The following is a 16,921-nucleotide window of genomic DNA, read 5'->3' on the forward strand; positions in this document are numbered from 1 at the left end:
TTTTAAGGTCAAAAGTAATTGAGTTCATGGAGCAATAACATGTTTTTTTAAAAAAAAATCAATTGAAGTCTTTTTCATTACTTTTTTGTGTATGTGTGAGTAAGATTAGCCCTGAGCTAACATCTGTTGCCAATCCTCTTTTTTGCTGAGGAAGATTGGCCCTGGGCTGACATCCATGCCCATCTTCCTCTACTTGATATGTAGGATGCCTGCCACTGCATGGCTTGACAAGCAGTGAGTAGGTCCATGCCTGGTATCCGAACCTGTGAACCCTGGGCCACCGAAGAGGAGCGCGTGAACTTAACCACTATGCTGCTGGGCTGGCCTCCTTTTTCATTACTTTTAACTTAGTGTTTCTCCACACTAAACACAATTGAAAATATATCTAATTAATTTTTCCTCAAGAGAGAACAAAATAAATCTTGTCCTTTATAATCCCTGAATTTAGGTAAAGTAGGGTAGGTCCTACAAGGCAATTTGCAAATGGGACATTTCTTTCAGGTGGGCCTTAATATTCACATACCTACTTCTCCTGATGAGTAATTCCATGATACTCCTCACTGCAATTGATTAGACTCCAAGTGTTGTTGTAGATCTATGCTTCCTCCTTCACCATAAGTAGGCTTTGAATTATCCATTGGCTCATTGGGGGGCTCAGCAGGGGTTTATAGCAGGATCAGGAGAAAACTGTATGGGAATCAAAGCAATGCACAGATGAAAGGACTGTTTTCCTATATTACTTCAAGGGAGTGTGATGTTCTGTTCCACCCTGAACGAAAGGAGAAATAGGCCTGGCTGCAGCTTTCACAGTAATAAGGGAGGGACCATTCAGAACCCTGTTACTGTATTAAAATAAATAGTTCCTCTGTTGCTATGGCTTTATAATTTATCCAACAAACATCTAGAAAGACAGCAGCATGTTCCAAAAACGTTTAGACACGTTAAAACAGTTTTAAATTTATTCTTAAGGGAATATTTGTTGTATTACATAGGCAAATTTTTTTATTAGTTTATAACATTTTGAAATTTCAGTTGTACATTATTGTTTGTCAGTCACCATCTAAATGCGCCCCTTCAGCCCTTGTGCCCACCCCCCAACCCCCTTCCCCCTGGTAATCACCAAACTGTTCTCTGTCTGTGTGTTAGTTTATCTTCCACATATGAGTGAAATCATACAGTGTTTGTCTTTCTCTGTCTGGCTTATTTTGCTTAACATTATACCCTCCAGGTCCATCCATGTTGTTGCAAATGGGACGATTTTGTCTTTTTTTATGGCTGAGTAGTATTCCATTGTATATATATACCACATCTTCTTTATCCAATCATCAGTTGATGGGCACTTGGGTTGCTTCCACTTCTTGGCTATAGTGAATAATGCTGCAATGAACAGAAGGGTGCATAAGCCTCTTTGGATTGTTGATTTCAAATTCTTTGGATAAATACCCAGTAATGGGATAGCTGGATCATAAGATATTTCTATTTTTAATTTTTTGAGGAATCTCCATACTCTTTTCCATAGAGGCTGCACCAGTTTGCATTCCCACCAGCAGTGACTGAGGGCTCCCTTTTCTCCACAACCTCTCCAACATTTGTTATTTTTTGTCTTGTTGATTATAGCCATTCTCACGGGTGTAAGGTGACATCTTAGTGTAGTTTTGATTTGAATTACCCTGATGATTAGTGATGTTGAATATCTTTTCCTGTGCCTATTGGCCATCTATATATCTTTCTTGGAAATTATTTGTTCATATCCTCTGCCCATTTTTTGATTGGGCTGTTTGTTTTTTTGTTGTCCAGTTGTGTGAGTTCTTTATATATTATGGAGATTAACCCCTTGTGAGGTATATGATTTGCAAATATTTTCTCCCAGCTGGTGGATTGTCTTGTACTTTTGATCCTGGTTTCCTTTGTCTTGTAGAAGGTCTTTAGTCTGATGAAGTCCCACTTGTTTATTTTTTTTTTCTTTTGTTTCCCTTGTCTGAGTAGACATGGAATTTGAAAAGATCCCTCTATGACCAATGTCAGAGTGTACTGTCTATATTTTCTTCTAGGAGTTTTATAGTTTCAGGTCTTACCTTCATTCTTTGATCCATTTTGAGTTAATTTTTGTGTATGGCGAAAGATAATGGTCTACTTTCATTCTTTTGCATGTGGCTGTCCAATTTTCCCAGCACCATTTATTGAAGAGACTTTCCTTTCTCCATTGTATGTTCTGAGCTCCTCTGTCAAAGATTAGCTGTCCATAGATGTGTGGTTTTATTTCTGGGCTTTCAATTCTGTTCCATTGATCTGTGTGTCTGTTTTTGTAGCATTACCATGCTGTTTTGATTATTATAGCTTTGTAATATATTTTGAAGTCAGGGATTGTGATGCCTCCAGCTTTGTTATTTTTTCTCAAAATAGTTTTAGCTATTTGGGGACTTTTGTTGCCCCATATGAATTTTAGGATTCTTTGTTCTATTTCCATGAAGAATGTCATTGGGATTCTGATTGGGATTGTATTGAATCTGTAGATTGCTTTAGGTAGTATGGGCATTTTAACTATGTTTATTCTTCCAATCCATGTGCATGGGATGTCTTTCCATTTCTTTATGTCATCGATTTCTTTCAATAATGTCTTATAGTTTTCACTGTTGTTTTTTTTTTTTAAAGATTTTATTTATTTATTTCCCCCCCCCAAAGCCCCAGTAGATAGCTGTATGTCATAGCTGCACATCCTTCTAGTTGCTGTATGTGGGACACGGCCTCAGCATGGCTGGAGAAGCGGTGCATTGGTGTGCACCCGGGATCCGAACTCGGGCCGCCAGCAGCAGAGCACGCGCACTTAACCTCTAAGCCACGGGGCCGGCCCTCATTGTTTAGGTCTTTCACCTCTTTGGTTAAATTTATTCCTAGATATTTTATTCTTTTTGTTGCCATTGTAAACGGGATTTTATTCTTGAGTTTTCTTTCTGTTAGTTCATTATTAGAGTATAGAAATGTCGGCTGGCCCCGTGGCTTAGTGGTTAAGTGCGCGCGCTCTGCTGCTGGCGGCCCAGGTTTGGATCCCGGTGCGCACCGGGGCACCGCTTTTCTGGCCATGCTGAGGCCACGTCCCACATACAGCAACTATAAGGATGTCCAGCTATGACATACAACTATCTACTGGGGCTTTGGGGGAAAAAAATAAATAAACAGAGTGTAGAAATGTAACTGATTTTTATAAGTTGATTTTTTACCCTACAACTTGGCTATAGTTGTTGACTATTTCCTATAGTTTTCTGGTGGGTTCCTTAGGGTTTTATATATATAAAATCATGTCATCTGCAAACAGTGAGAGTTTCACTTCTTCATTGCCTATTTGGATTCCTTTGTTTCCTTTTTCTTGCCTAATTCCTCTGGCCAAAACCTCCAGTACTATGTTGAATAAGAGTAGTGAGAGTGGGCACCCTTGTTTTGTTCCTGTTCTCAGAGGGATGGCTTTCAGTTTTTCCTCACTGAGTATGATGTTGATTGTGAGTTTGTCATATATGGCTTTTATTATGTTGAGGTACTTTCCTTCTATCCCCATTTTCTTGAAAGTTTTTATCATAAATGGATGTTGAATCTTATCAAATGCTTTCTCTGCATCTATTGAGATGATCATGTGGTTTTTATTCCTCATTTTGTTAATGTGGTGTATCACACTGATTGATTTGTGAATGTTGAACCATCCCTGTGTCCCTGGTATAAATCCCACTTGATCATGGTGTAGGATCTTCTTAATGTATTGCTATACTCGGTTTGCCAATATTTTGTTGAGGGTGTTTGCATCTGTGTTCATCAGTGATATTGGCCTGTAATTTTTCTTCTTTGTATTGTCCTTTTCTGGCTTTGGAATCAGGGTGATGTTGACCTCGTAGAATGTGTTAGGAAGTGTTCAATCTTCCTCTATATTTTGGAATAGTTTGAGAGGGATAGGTATTAAATCTTCTATGAATGTTTGGTAAAATTCTCCAGAGAAGCCATATGGTCCTGGACTTTTATTTTGGGAGAGGTTTTTGATTACTTTTTCAACATCTTTACTTGTGGTTGGTCTGTTCAGATTCTCTATATCTTCTTGATTCAGTTTTGGGAGGTTGTAAGAGTCTAAGAATTTATCCATTTCTTCTAGATTGTCCAATTTGTTGGCATATAGTTTTTCATAGTATTCTTTTCTAACCTTATGTATTTCTGTGGTATCCATTGTAATTTGTCCTCTTTCATTTCTAATTTTATTTATTTGAGCCTTCTGTTTTCTTAGTGAGTCTGGCTAAGGGTTTGTCAATTTTGTTTATCTTCTCAAAGAACCAGCTCTTTGTTTCATTCATCCTTTCTACTGTTTTTGGGGGTTCAATTTCATTTATTTCTGCTCTAATTTTTATTATTTCCCTCCTTCTGCTGACTTTGGGCTTTGTTTGTTCTTCTTTTTCTAATTCTGTTAGGTTTAGTTTAAGATTGCTTTTTTGGGATTTTTCTTGTTTGTTAAGGTGGGCCTGTATTGCTATGAATTTCCCTCTCAGGATCACTTTTCCTGCATCCTATATGAGTTGGTATGCTGTATCTTCATTTTCATTTGTCTCCAGATTTTTTTTTATTTCTCCTTTAATTTCTTCAATGGTTCATTGGTTGTTCAGTAGCATGTTGTTTAGTTTCCACGTCTTTGTCACTTTCCCAGTTTTTTTCTTGTAGTTGATCTCTAGTTTCATAGCATTATGGTCAGAAAAGATGCTTGTTATGATTTCAATCTTCTTAAATTTATAGAAGCTTGCCTTGTTTCCCAACATATGGTCTATCCTTGAGAATGTTTCATGCGTGCTTGAGAAGAATGTGTATTCTACTGATTTTGGATGGAGTGTTCTATATATATCTATTAAGTCCATCTGGTCTAGTTTTTTGTTTAAGTCCACTATTTCTTTATTGACTTTCTGTCTGGATGATCTATCCATTGATGTAAATGGGGTGTTAAGATCCCCTACTATTATTGTGTTGTTGTTAATATCTCCTTTCAGGTTTGTTAATAGTTGCTTTATGTACTTTGGTGTTCCTGTGTTAGGTGCATATATATTTATAAGTGTTATGTCCTCTTGGTGGAGTGTCCCTTTATCACTATATACTGCCCCTCTTTATCTCTCATTACCTGTTTTATCTTGAAGTCTACTTTGTCTAATATAAGTATGGCAACACCTGCTTTCTTTTGTTTACCAATAGCTTGGAGTATCATCTCACATCCCTTCACTCTGAGCCTATGTTTGTCTTTAGGGCTGAGATGTGTTTCCTGGAGGCAGCATATTGTTAGGTCTTGTTTTTTAATCCATCCCACCACTCTGATCTTTTGATAGGAGAATTCAATCAATTTTAATTTAGAGTAATTATTGATATATGAGGGCTTAATGCTGCTATTTTATCGCTCATTTTCCAGTGTTCTGCATTTCCTTTGTTTCTCATCCTGTGGGTTTCGGACTATCAATTCAGTTTGGTAGTTGTCTATGATGGTTTTCTTAGTTTTCATTTTGTTTATCATAAGAGTCTCTGTCCTGATTATTTGTTTAGTGGTTACCATGAGGTTTGTATAAAAAATCTCGTAGATGAGATAGTCCATTTTCTGATAGCCACTTATTTCCTTAGGCTAAGTTGATTCCATCCCTTTCATCTTCCCCTTCTAAGTTATTATTGTCACAACTTATTCCATCTTGTGTTGTGAGTTTGTGGTTAAAGTGACAAGATTATATTTATTTTGATGTTTTCCTTCCCTTTATCTTTGATGTTATAATTAAGTGTTTGCTAACCTGTTCTGATAGAGAGCTGCAATTTTTCTGATTTTGTCTACCTCTTTTTCTCCTTACTCAAGGCTTTGTATCCCCTTTCTCTTTTTTTTTTTCAGGTAAGAGGACTTTCCTGAGCTTTTCTTTTAGTGGGGTTCTTGTGGTGATGAACTCCCTTAGCTTTTGTTTATCTGGAAAAGTTTTTATTTCTCCATCATATCTGAAGGACATTTTCACTGGATAAGAGTATTCTTGGCTGAAAGTTTTTGTCTTTCAGAATTTTGAATATATCATTCCACTCTCTCCTAACCTGTAAGGTTTCTGCTGAGAAATCCACTGTGAGCCTGATAGGAGTTCCTTCATATTTTTTTTTTTTTCGTCTTGCTGACATAGGCCAATATTGTATAATATCTTTATGCTTGGAGTTAGTATGTCTCCTGATATGGTTTCAATTCAAGTTCCAATATAAGTGTTTTTTACTCTCTCTGTGATCATGACTGAAGCCAGTGAAGAATGATGGATGGATGCGCGCGCGAACACACACGCACACAGTAAGGAGTCAAGGGAACGTGATTCTCCACCTTGATAATACCAAGGAGTTCTGCCAGCTTTGAGATTTTCTCATTTGGCTCTTAGAGAAGTTTTCCAGTCACCAGGGTATTCTTCTAAAGGCTCAGACAGAACATACATGTAAATAGAAGGGGCCTATTAAATAGGGTAGTTGGATACCTCCTTCCAAGTGTACTTTCAGAGGGCACGTCATTCATTCATTGATTCATTCAAAGGAACCAAAGTATGCAAAACTCCACTAGGTGCTAGAGACATAATGATCAATAAAACAGAATCCCTGGCCTCAAAAGTCACTCAGACTAGTTGGAGAGACAAAGTAAGCTTCCAATTTTAATGAAGTGTGATAATTACTAAAATAGTGGTGAGATTAATGACACCAGGAATCCTCTCAGGATTTCCTGGAGTTGAGCTATATGGGATCCCTCTCCCCTCAGTGAGAGGGGCTGCACATGACCCCAACTTCCCCCAAGGCCTCCAGGTACTAAAAAGCTGGCATTACCAGCAACTCCCAGGGAAACTGACACCTAAGCTCAGATCATTTGGTGTCAAAACTTTAGCTCTTTTTGCTCTTCTGGCAAGGCTGCTTTCTTGCTCACTTTATAAAAAGGGAGAGCAACAGGAACCTAGTTCCCTCTCCTGGGGCATAGACCCAAGGTGTCCAGTTGAATCTAGCCCTTGCACAGCTCTCCCCAGGATTTCAGTAGAACTGGGAACTGTGCATTTACTCCTGATGTCCACCTGATCATTGTGTATGACATTTGAGGATTTTATGGACGCATATAGGAGAGGTTCCCATCCTGTCTGGATCATGGATGCTTCTCAAAGGCAATGATGTATAAAATAAAGACATCAGGCTGAGAAGTTAATTGGGTGAGGAGGAGGAAAAGCAAGGTGAGAACACACCAGGAAGAAAGAACGCCAGCCTCACAAACTTGAAGATGAGTGAGAGTTAGTGTGTTAGGGAAAGTAAGACTAGTTCAGCATGGCTGAACTATCCTGGGAGGAGATAAATGAAGAAAGATGAGGCCTCAGAAGTGAGCAAAGGATAAATATGAATGAAGCCATAGTAAAGACTTGGGATTATATCTTAAAAGCATTGGGGAAGTGCTTGTAAGATTTTAAGAAGGGGATGATTGGGGCCCCCCGGTGGCGTAGCGGTTAAGTGCGCACGCTCCGCTGCTGGCGGCCTGGTTCGGATCCTGGGTGCGCACCGATGCACCACTTGTCAAGCCATGCTGTGGCGGCGACCCACATAAAGTAGAGGAAGATTGGCACGGATGTTAGCCCAGAGCCAGTCTTCCTCAGCAAAAAGAGGAGGATTGGCAGGTGTTAACTGAGGGCTGATCTTCCTCACAAAAAAAAAAAAAAAAGAAGAAGAAGGGGATGATCTTGATCAAAATTGTGCTTTAGGAGACCACTCTGGCTCCAATATGGAGAATAGATTAAGAGAAACTAGGTAGGAGATCTGATCACTCATAGAGTCATTCATTCAGCAAATGTGTATCGAGCACCCACTAGGTGCCAGGCATTATTCTAGGCTCTGAAGATATAGAAGTGGAGAAGAGAGATAAGATCCTTGTATTTATGGAACTTCTTACATTCTAGTGAGGGTAAGCAGCAAACTATGAACAAATAAATGAAAAGGAAAACTTTCAAGTTGTAGTAAGTGGTAAGTAATAAATTAAAATAGAGCCGTATGGTTGAGACTGGGCTTGGAGATGAATGGCAGGAAGGAACCAGCCACGTGAAGATGAGGGTAGATGCATTCTAGGGGAAGAGAATAGCTAGAGCAAAGGATAGGTGCCAATAGGCATGTCTAGAAAGACCCGTATGAATTAATGAATGTAAAATCCCTTAGAACAGTGCCTGGTGCATAGTAAGCACTATTTAAGTATTATCTGTTACTAGTATTATTATTAAGCTTTTATTGAAGTATAACATACATACGAAAACAGGCATAACTATCGTGTGCCCAATCGACAACGTATCTAGTAACTGGCAACCAGATCAGGAAACAGAACATCCCATACACAGAATCCTTGTGCTCTCTTCTGTCACTACCTGCCCCCAAGGGTAACCACTGTCCTGGCTTCTGACAGTACAGATGGATGTTGCTTGGTTTTGTACTTTATATAAGTGGAATAATACAGGTTGTACTTTTTTGTGTCTGGCTTCTTCGACTCAACATCGTTTCTGAGAGTCATCCATGTTTTGGATGTAGTTGTATATTATTCATTGTCATTACTATATGGTATCCTATTGTGTAAATATACAACAATTTGTATATTTGTCCTACTGTTTATTTCAATTTTGTATTTTTAATTTATTTTATAAGTTATCAAAATATCATTAGGAAAAGAAATGGCTAAAAGTGGGTATCTGTTTTTCATGGTAAGCCTTTCTGTTTTATTAATTTTTTACAACATATGCATACATTACTTCTACATATTTATTCAGAGTTGAGAAAGTAGCCACCACTCTACAACCCCAGCTCCACAACCTAAAGTTATTATTTCTCTTTTTAGTTCCTCTGATGTCTATTTTATAACTCTTAATTCTATATCAATTCTTCCATTTTTTATTTATAAATTTTACATATTATTGTGATATTATAATTATGAGTCTATGAATGATGATGACTTACTAACCCTGTTCTTAATTTTAATATTTTATTATTTTTATTCTTTGTAAAGCAAATAATATACTTGAATTTCTCTACCTCATTTTTTCTTAACAGTATCTATTAACTCCCACTCTGAAATGAAGACATTGGCACATAGGGTCTTACTTCACTCTCTCCTCCATGCCACTACTCCCCTGTCTTAGCAAAATTAATAGCATTATATTCTGTTTTGTAACCAGATTAAATCTTCCATGCTTTGTCTATGGGTCGATTCTATAGTTTAAAAACCAAAAACCAACATTACTTTATTTTACTTTGTCTATGGGTCGATTCTAAAGTTTAAAAACCAAAAACCAACGTTACAACATTACTACATTACCTACATACTGAGCACTGCTAGGTCAAATGGTTTGCTGGGTTATATTCTTGTCTCTTCAGGTTCAATGTCAACCCCATGTCCAGTGCATCAGTTGCCCAAAATCATGCAATGCATTTGGACAGATTCCTTGTTTTTCCTATAGTCTCTAGTCGCTTAATTCACTTTAAAAGAACCTGAAGAAGAGCCAGTAAGAACTTTAGGGCCCTGGTCCTTAAGTTTAGCTCAGTATATCCCATAAAAATCCCCTCTACATTTTTAGTTTTATAAATTCTCAACCAAGTGCTGATTCCAGATAATTTCTGTGGAGTCTATTGATGTGAGTGTGGGTCCAAAATGTATGCCTTATCATCCCCACAGAGTTGCTGTGTGGCTTTGCATGTCTGACTTGATGACATGTCCTCAGTTCTTTGCTTGAAATTCACTTATTAATGAAGCCAACTTTATGACTCAGCAGTTTCCTAAGAGACTCAGAGTCGGCCAGGTCCCAGCAATAGCCTGTGTCTTGGAGAAAGTTGCTGGCTCGGCTTCTCCTTGCTCAAATTTGAGCTTTGGGGCTTCTCAGGCTGGTCATATTTGTCATCTCTTTCCTAGTTCTTTATGCCAGCTGAATAAAGGCTGTTCTCTGTGGGCTTGTACCAGTTGGATCTCCAGCATGAGATGAAGCTGAACTTACTAGCAATCCCATAGTAAAATGGACTATGATACCTGGGGCATCTGCATCCTGAAGACAAAAGAACTTGATTTATTTGACTTGTCTAGTCATCACATCTTCTCCAGGTAGATGTGGACTATTTTTATCTAACACTTGATGTGGGATGTTGGCAAAAAATGGAACTCCAGAATTTTGCCTTCCATAAAAACATTGATAAAACTGTCAAAAACTGTCAGAATCCACTTTTTAGGAAATCTCGAAAATAACAAGGGTTTCAGCAACATGGGGAGCACTTACTCAAGAAAAACAGCTGATTCTCAGTAAGAACAGCAAGTTTTGTGGTGCTTTACTCTAGTCCCGTCCCCAACCCTCCAGCTGAGGGTAACCTTGAAAATATCAGCCCACATTCACAATATCAGAGGGAGCAGAATGGACTGCATTCACAAAGAATTAAACATTATTCATCATAGCTAAAAAGTGTAAACAACCCAAATGTCCGTCAACTGATGAATGGATAAGCAAAATGTGGTACATTTGTACAATAGAATACTAATCATCCACAAAAAGGAATAAGGTACTGATGCATGCCACAGCATGAATTAATGTTAAAAATATTATGCTAAAAAAGAACCCAGATACAAAAAAAACACATATTGTATGATTCCATTTATATAAAATGTTCAGAGTAGGCAAATCTATAAGGACAGAAAGTAGATTAGTGGTTTCTAGGGAATGAGAGGAGGGGGAATTGGGAGTGACTGCTAACAGGTAGGAAGGTTTTATTTGGAGTGATGGAAATGTTCTGCAATTAGATAGTGATGATGATTGCACAACATTGTGAATATACTGAACTTTGTACACATTAAAATAGTGAATTTTATGTTATTTGAATCTCAATTAAAAAATTGCTCTCACCTACACAAAAAAAGTTTGAGGAGATCCATAACTTCCCTATGCCCCTCCTAACTGTAGCTTTATGATTTGACCAGCTTCAGAATTCCTATTAAAGTTGTAGTAATTAGGGGCATTGTCTGTGAAAGTGACTAAGATGTTGGCGTGTGAAAGAGAGGGTGCCCCACTGCCTGGAATAGCTGGTTTGGGTCACATACAAGCTGCTATCATGGGCTGTTTTCATTGGGCTCAAGGTCAATTTTAGGAGTTGTAAAGACCTTGAACACAGTCTTCCAAGACGTATGGGAAAAGCCAGTCAACTTCACACTTTGAGGAACAGTTAACGTCTTGAATTCCATGAAACGCAAGACCAAAACAAACAATAATGATGGAAAATGAGCGATAATTAGATGCATGTGAGTGATTAAATTCTAAGTAGATTCCTGCTAGTGGATATGAAGTGGGAAAGAAGAAGAGGAAGTTGGCAATCTTTATCTGAAAGATATCCTTCTTGTTTCGTGGCCATAGTTGTGTATAAGTGATACCCTACAGTTCTGGACACTTTTTATGTGCCAGACCCTGGGAAATACGCTTTATATGTTAGTGCCTATAGAAAATATTACTATTGTTCTTATTATACTTTTAGATTGAGTCTAAAAGAGGTCAAGAAGATCCAGGATTGGAACACAAAGCCCATGTTCCCAACCTCTTCCCCCAAATCATCTCCATGGGTGCCTATCTACTAACCAAATCCATCAGCCTCTCAAGAACATCTTAGACTGAATTGCTGTTTTTTGTTGGCATTCAGACACTAAATAGAGACAGTTCCTCTGGGAACCTAACTGTTCCCTTCAGAGGTGTTGCACAACAGTGCTGGCCTTTGGAGCAGAGCCAATTCCCAAATCAAGATCAGTTCCTTTATGAACAGAAGATAAGCCAAGACAGAGACTCATAAAGGTGTGGTAGGGTCAGATGGAAGATAGAATCTTAAGGAAGAGATATAGGTTCAGACACAGTGTATACTGGAAATGAAGAGCAGATTTGGGTATGAGAGAGTCATAGGGAACTCAAGAGCAGAGTTTCTAGGCTCTGTATTCCAAGCTTCATGCAAAAAGGATGGGATTTGAATCCTGACTCCACATGTATCCTTATAGCCAGCCACTTTCCTTCCACAACTAGTTTGGTTCGGCCTTGATTCCTTGGTTTCAATCAAATGATCCTTACAGAGACAACATGCTCCACATTGCAAGTGTTGTGTGTCCTTCTAGTCATACACCTTAAGGAGTCCATTTACCCCTTAAAAACCCTTTCTCCAAAGGCACCCATACTTCTGGCAAATAACAAGCTGGTAAATAGGATTTAAAATGCCACCCACCTGAATTACCAGTTTCAGAAATGGAATCTTCAAACCTTACTTCCCTTTTTCCTGAGTCTACAGGCACAGCTGCATCATTGCTCACTCATCCTCCTCAGCCTCCCATGTAAGCCTGTCACCGAGTCAACCACTCAGGAATCTTCTCTGTAATTCCCTATGTCAGATAAGATGGAGTGCTGCATGACTTTGTTTTTTAACCAAATAAAATTTGAGCACAAATTTTAATAATGCGGTGCCCACAGGTACTCAACTCAGTGTGTTTGGACATCAGTGACATAGACAAAAGAAAACACAAGTTAATGAACACATCCTGTCTATTTTTTCATGTATTTTTAAATGGAAAACTGAACAAGAAATCAGAATGAAAAACTTGCAGAATAATCAAAGCAGTCCATGTTGGTATAATAGAAATGAGACAAGTGCTAGAAGTGTGTCATAACTGGCATCTGGAAATAACATTTAGGTTATGCCAGTTAGGAATAAAAGCTGCTAGACCATTAGGTTTGGAGGTGATTTGGTGAGGACCTATGCCTCCCGATTGATCAACATGGTTAGGTTGGGTACAGTAGATGGCCAGGGAGGAGTCCCCTTTCTCTATCGGGAGCCCTATGTGAGCCTCCAAAAGCTGCATATTTTGTTGGAGAGTATACTTTCTCAAAACAAAAGGAAACGTTCTTCCCTAGAGAATCCCATGTAGACTCCCAGAACTGAGACCCAAATATATTTGCTATAATAACTGCCACGTTCGTGATACTCCCTTAATATATGATAATTCTTCAATGGAATGAATCTCTGCCATACAAAGCAGAGATTATGGTATCACTAAATTCTTTACATCTCAATATGGAAACCTTTTGAGCACACCATGAGTAAAAGAGTGAATTTAGTCATAATAAGTTAGAATGAAAACACGTTATACAAACAGATTCAGTCAAGAAGAAATTTGTACATTCACACTTGGGTAAGTTTAGAGAACAGTTTAAGGCTTTAACAGGCTTATTTTAAATAGGGAAGACCTTTAATGTATGGAAGGTAATAGGCATGCTAGTTAAGCATGTAGGATATCTGGAGTTAGAAAACTTGAGTGGAATCCCTTCCTCCAACTCTTCCCAGCTTTGTGAACTTGAGCATAACTTAGTTAACCTAAGTCTCAATTTTCTCGTCTGTAAAATGGGTTAGGTTTTTTCTCTTGGATCATCCAATAGCATCTTGTATTGCCTTCATTTTAGTATTGATCACACCATGATGTAATTGCTTGGTGACTTGTCTGTATCCTACACTTTTCCACAGTGGCATCTCCTGTCTATAATCTAGAGATTATATTCACACACCTATAAGTGTAATTACTGAGACTTAGGGAGTGCTTATCTCTAGAAGTATAATTGCTGAGCCTTAGGAAATGCTTATCTGGTGTTTCTGAATGGCTCGCTAAAGTGGTCGAACCAATTTACGCTCCCACAAGAAGTGTGTGAGTTCCTACTTCCCAACGTTGTCACCACACTTGATGTTATCAGACATAGTTTTTTTTCAATGATGACTATAAAATGAGCAATAATTTTAATATGCATTTACCTGATTACTAGCAAGATTGAGTATTTTTTTATACGTTTCTTGTCCAGTTGGGCATCTTCTTCTACAAAGTATCAAATTACATTCTTGGCCCATTTTCCTATTGGGCTGTTTGTCATGTTGATTTGTTGTCACTCTTTACATATTCTGTGTATAAGTCTATTTTATGGTTTTAGAAATCTTCAGTCTGTCTGTGTGTCTTGCCTTTTCACTTTTTATAGTGTCTTTTGAATCATGTACCTCAATTAGTATTTATAAATCAGTGTTCTGTTTATTTGAACATTGCTTCACAAGCATTTGAAACAAATAAATCATAAAGGGTTTAACTGTAGGTTACAAGGAATTAATTAAAGGTTAGTAGCACTAGGAGAATTCTTATCTACTTCTCCTTGAGAGTTGGGAGATTGAGAATAACTTCAAAGCAAAAATTCAATTGTCTTGAAAAATTTCCTTGGCCTTCAAAATCTAGCTAGCAAATGCTTATTTAAAAAAAAATTTAAAAAGACAACACCAAATACAGGCAAGGATGTGGAACAACAGGAACTCTCATTTATTGCTGGTGGGAATGCAAAATGGTATAGTCACTTTGAAAGACAGTTTGGTGGTTTCTTACAAAACTAAACATACACTTACCATACAATCCAGCAATCACACTCCTTGGTATTTACTCAAATGAACTGAAAACTTATGTCCACACAAAAACCTGTACAGATATGTTTATAGCAGCTTTATTCAGAATTGCCAAAACTTGGAAGCAACCAAGGTGTCCTTCAGTAGGTGAATGGATTAATAAACTGGTAATTCAGACAATGAAATATTATTCAGCACTAAAAAGAAATGAGCTATCAAGCAATGAAAAGACATGGAAGAACCTTAAATGCATATTACTAAGTGAAAGCAGCCAATCTTAAAAGGCTACCTACTGTATAATTTCAATGATATGACATTCTGGAAAAGACAGAACTATGAGGACAGTAAAAAGATCAGTGGTTACTAGGAGTTGAGAGGAGGAAGGGATGAATAGATGGAGCACAGAGGATTTTTAGAGCAATGACAATACTCTGTATGATAATATAATGATGGATACATGTCATTACAGATTTGTCCAAACCCATAGAATTTACAAGACCAAAAGTGAGTCATAATGTAAACTATGGACTTTGAGTTATGATATATCAATGTTGGTTCATCAATTGTTCAACAAATGTACCACTCTGGTGGGGGATTCTGATAATGGAGGAGGCTATGCATGTGTGGGGGTAGGAGATATCTGTTAAATATCTGTAACTTCCTCTTGATTTTGCTGTGAGTCTAAAAATGCTCTAAAAAATAGTCTTTTAAAAAGTAAAAATTAAAAAATAATAAAAAGCTGCCTTCCCTTTCTAATTGAAAACTCTTATTTCTGATTTTATGTTTTTCTATGGGAAGTAAAGTTTACATGTTTTTCTTTCATAATTCCTGTGTTTGTTATAAATAATGTCTTTTTTTTTTTTTTAAATTTTTTGTTTATTGCGGTAGCATTGGTTTATAACATTGTATAAATTTCAGGTGTACATCATTATACTTCTATTTCTGCATAGATTACATCATGTTCACCACCAAAATGCTAATTACAACCCATCACCACACACATGTGCCGAATTATCCCTTTCACCCTCCTCCCTCCCCCCTTCCCCTCTGGTAACCACCAATCCAATCTCTGGCTCTATGTGTTTGTTTATTGTTGTTATTATCTACTACTTAATGAAGGAAATCATGGGGTATTTGACCTTCTCCCTCTGACTTATTTCACTTTGCATAATACCCTCAATGTCCATCCATGTTGTCACAAATGGCTGGATTTCATCGTTTCTTATGGCTGAGTAGTATTCCATCGTGTGATTTTGATGTGCATTTCCCTAAAGACTAATGATATTGAGTATCATTTCTTGTGATTATTGGTCATTTGTATATCTTCTTTGGAGAAATATGTGTTAAAGTCCCTTGCCTATTTTTACATTGGATTATTTGCAAAAGTTCTTTATTCTGGATACCATCCCTTACCAATTGTATGATTCACAAGTATTTTCTCCCATTTTGTAAATTGACTTTTTTTTTCATGGTACAGCACAAAATTTTTTAATTTTAATGAAATCCAACTTATCTATTTTTTTTTTTTGGTAAATATGCTTTTGACGTCGTCTTAAGAGCTCATTGCCTAATCCAATGTCACAAAATTTCACAGCTCTGTTTTTTTTCTAAAAGTTTATTAGTTTTGCACTTACATTTATGTCTATGAACCATGTAGAGTTATTTTCACATGTGATATAAGGCAGGAGTCTAGCTATATTCATTTGCACACAGACAACTAGCTGTCCCAGCACCATTTCTTGAAAAGACTTTTAATTGTCTTGACACCCTTATTGGAAATCAATTGCCATAAACTTAAGAGTTTATTTATTTTTGGCCTCTCAGTTATGTTCCATTAATCTATATATCTAGCTTTATGCCAGTACGACACTCTCTTGGTTACTGCAGATTTGTATGTTTTTTTTGTTTTTTTTTTTTTTATAATTCTTTCCTTGTTTATTGCAGAAACATTGGTTTATAACATTGCAAAAATTTCAGGTGTACATCATTGTACTTCTATTTCTGCATGGACTACATCATGTTCACCACCAAAATACTAATTACAACCCATCACCACACACATGTACCGAATTATCCCTTTCACCCTCCTCCCTCCCCCCTTCCCTTCTGGTAAACACCAATCCAATCTCTGTCCCTATGTGTTTGTTTATTGTTGTTATTATCTACTACTTAATGAAGGAAATCATACGGTATTTGGCCTTCTCCCTCTGACTTATTTCACTTTGCATTATACCCTCAATGTCCATCCATGTTGTCACAAATGGCTGGATTTCGTGCTTCTTATGGCTGAGTAGTATTCCATTGTGTATATATACCACAGCTTCTTTATCCATTCGTCCCTTGATGGGCACTTAGGTTGCTTCCAAGTCTTAGCTATCGTGAATAAGGCTGCAATGAACACAGGGGTGCATGTACCTTTGCAAATTGGTGTTTTCAAGTTCTTTGGATAAATACCCAACAGTGGAATAGC

The sequence above is a fragment of the Ceratotherium simum genome, chromosome X, assembly GCF_057802395.1.
Source record: "Ceratotherium simum simum isolate JZ-2026a chromosome X, ASM5780239v1, whole genome shotgun sequence".
In the NCBI taxonomy this organism is placed as follows: domain Eukaryota; kingdom Metazoa; phylum Chordata; class Mammalia; order Perissodactyla; family Rhinocerotidae; genus Ceratotherium; species Ceratotherium simum.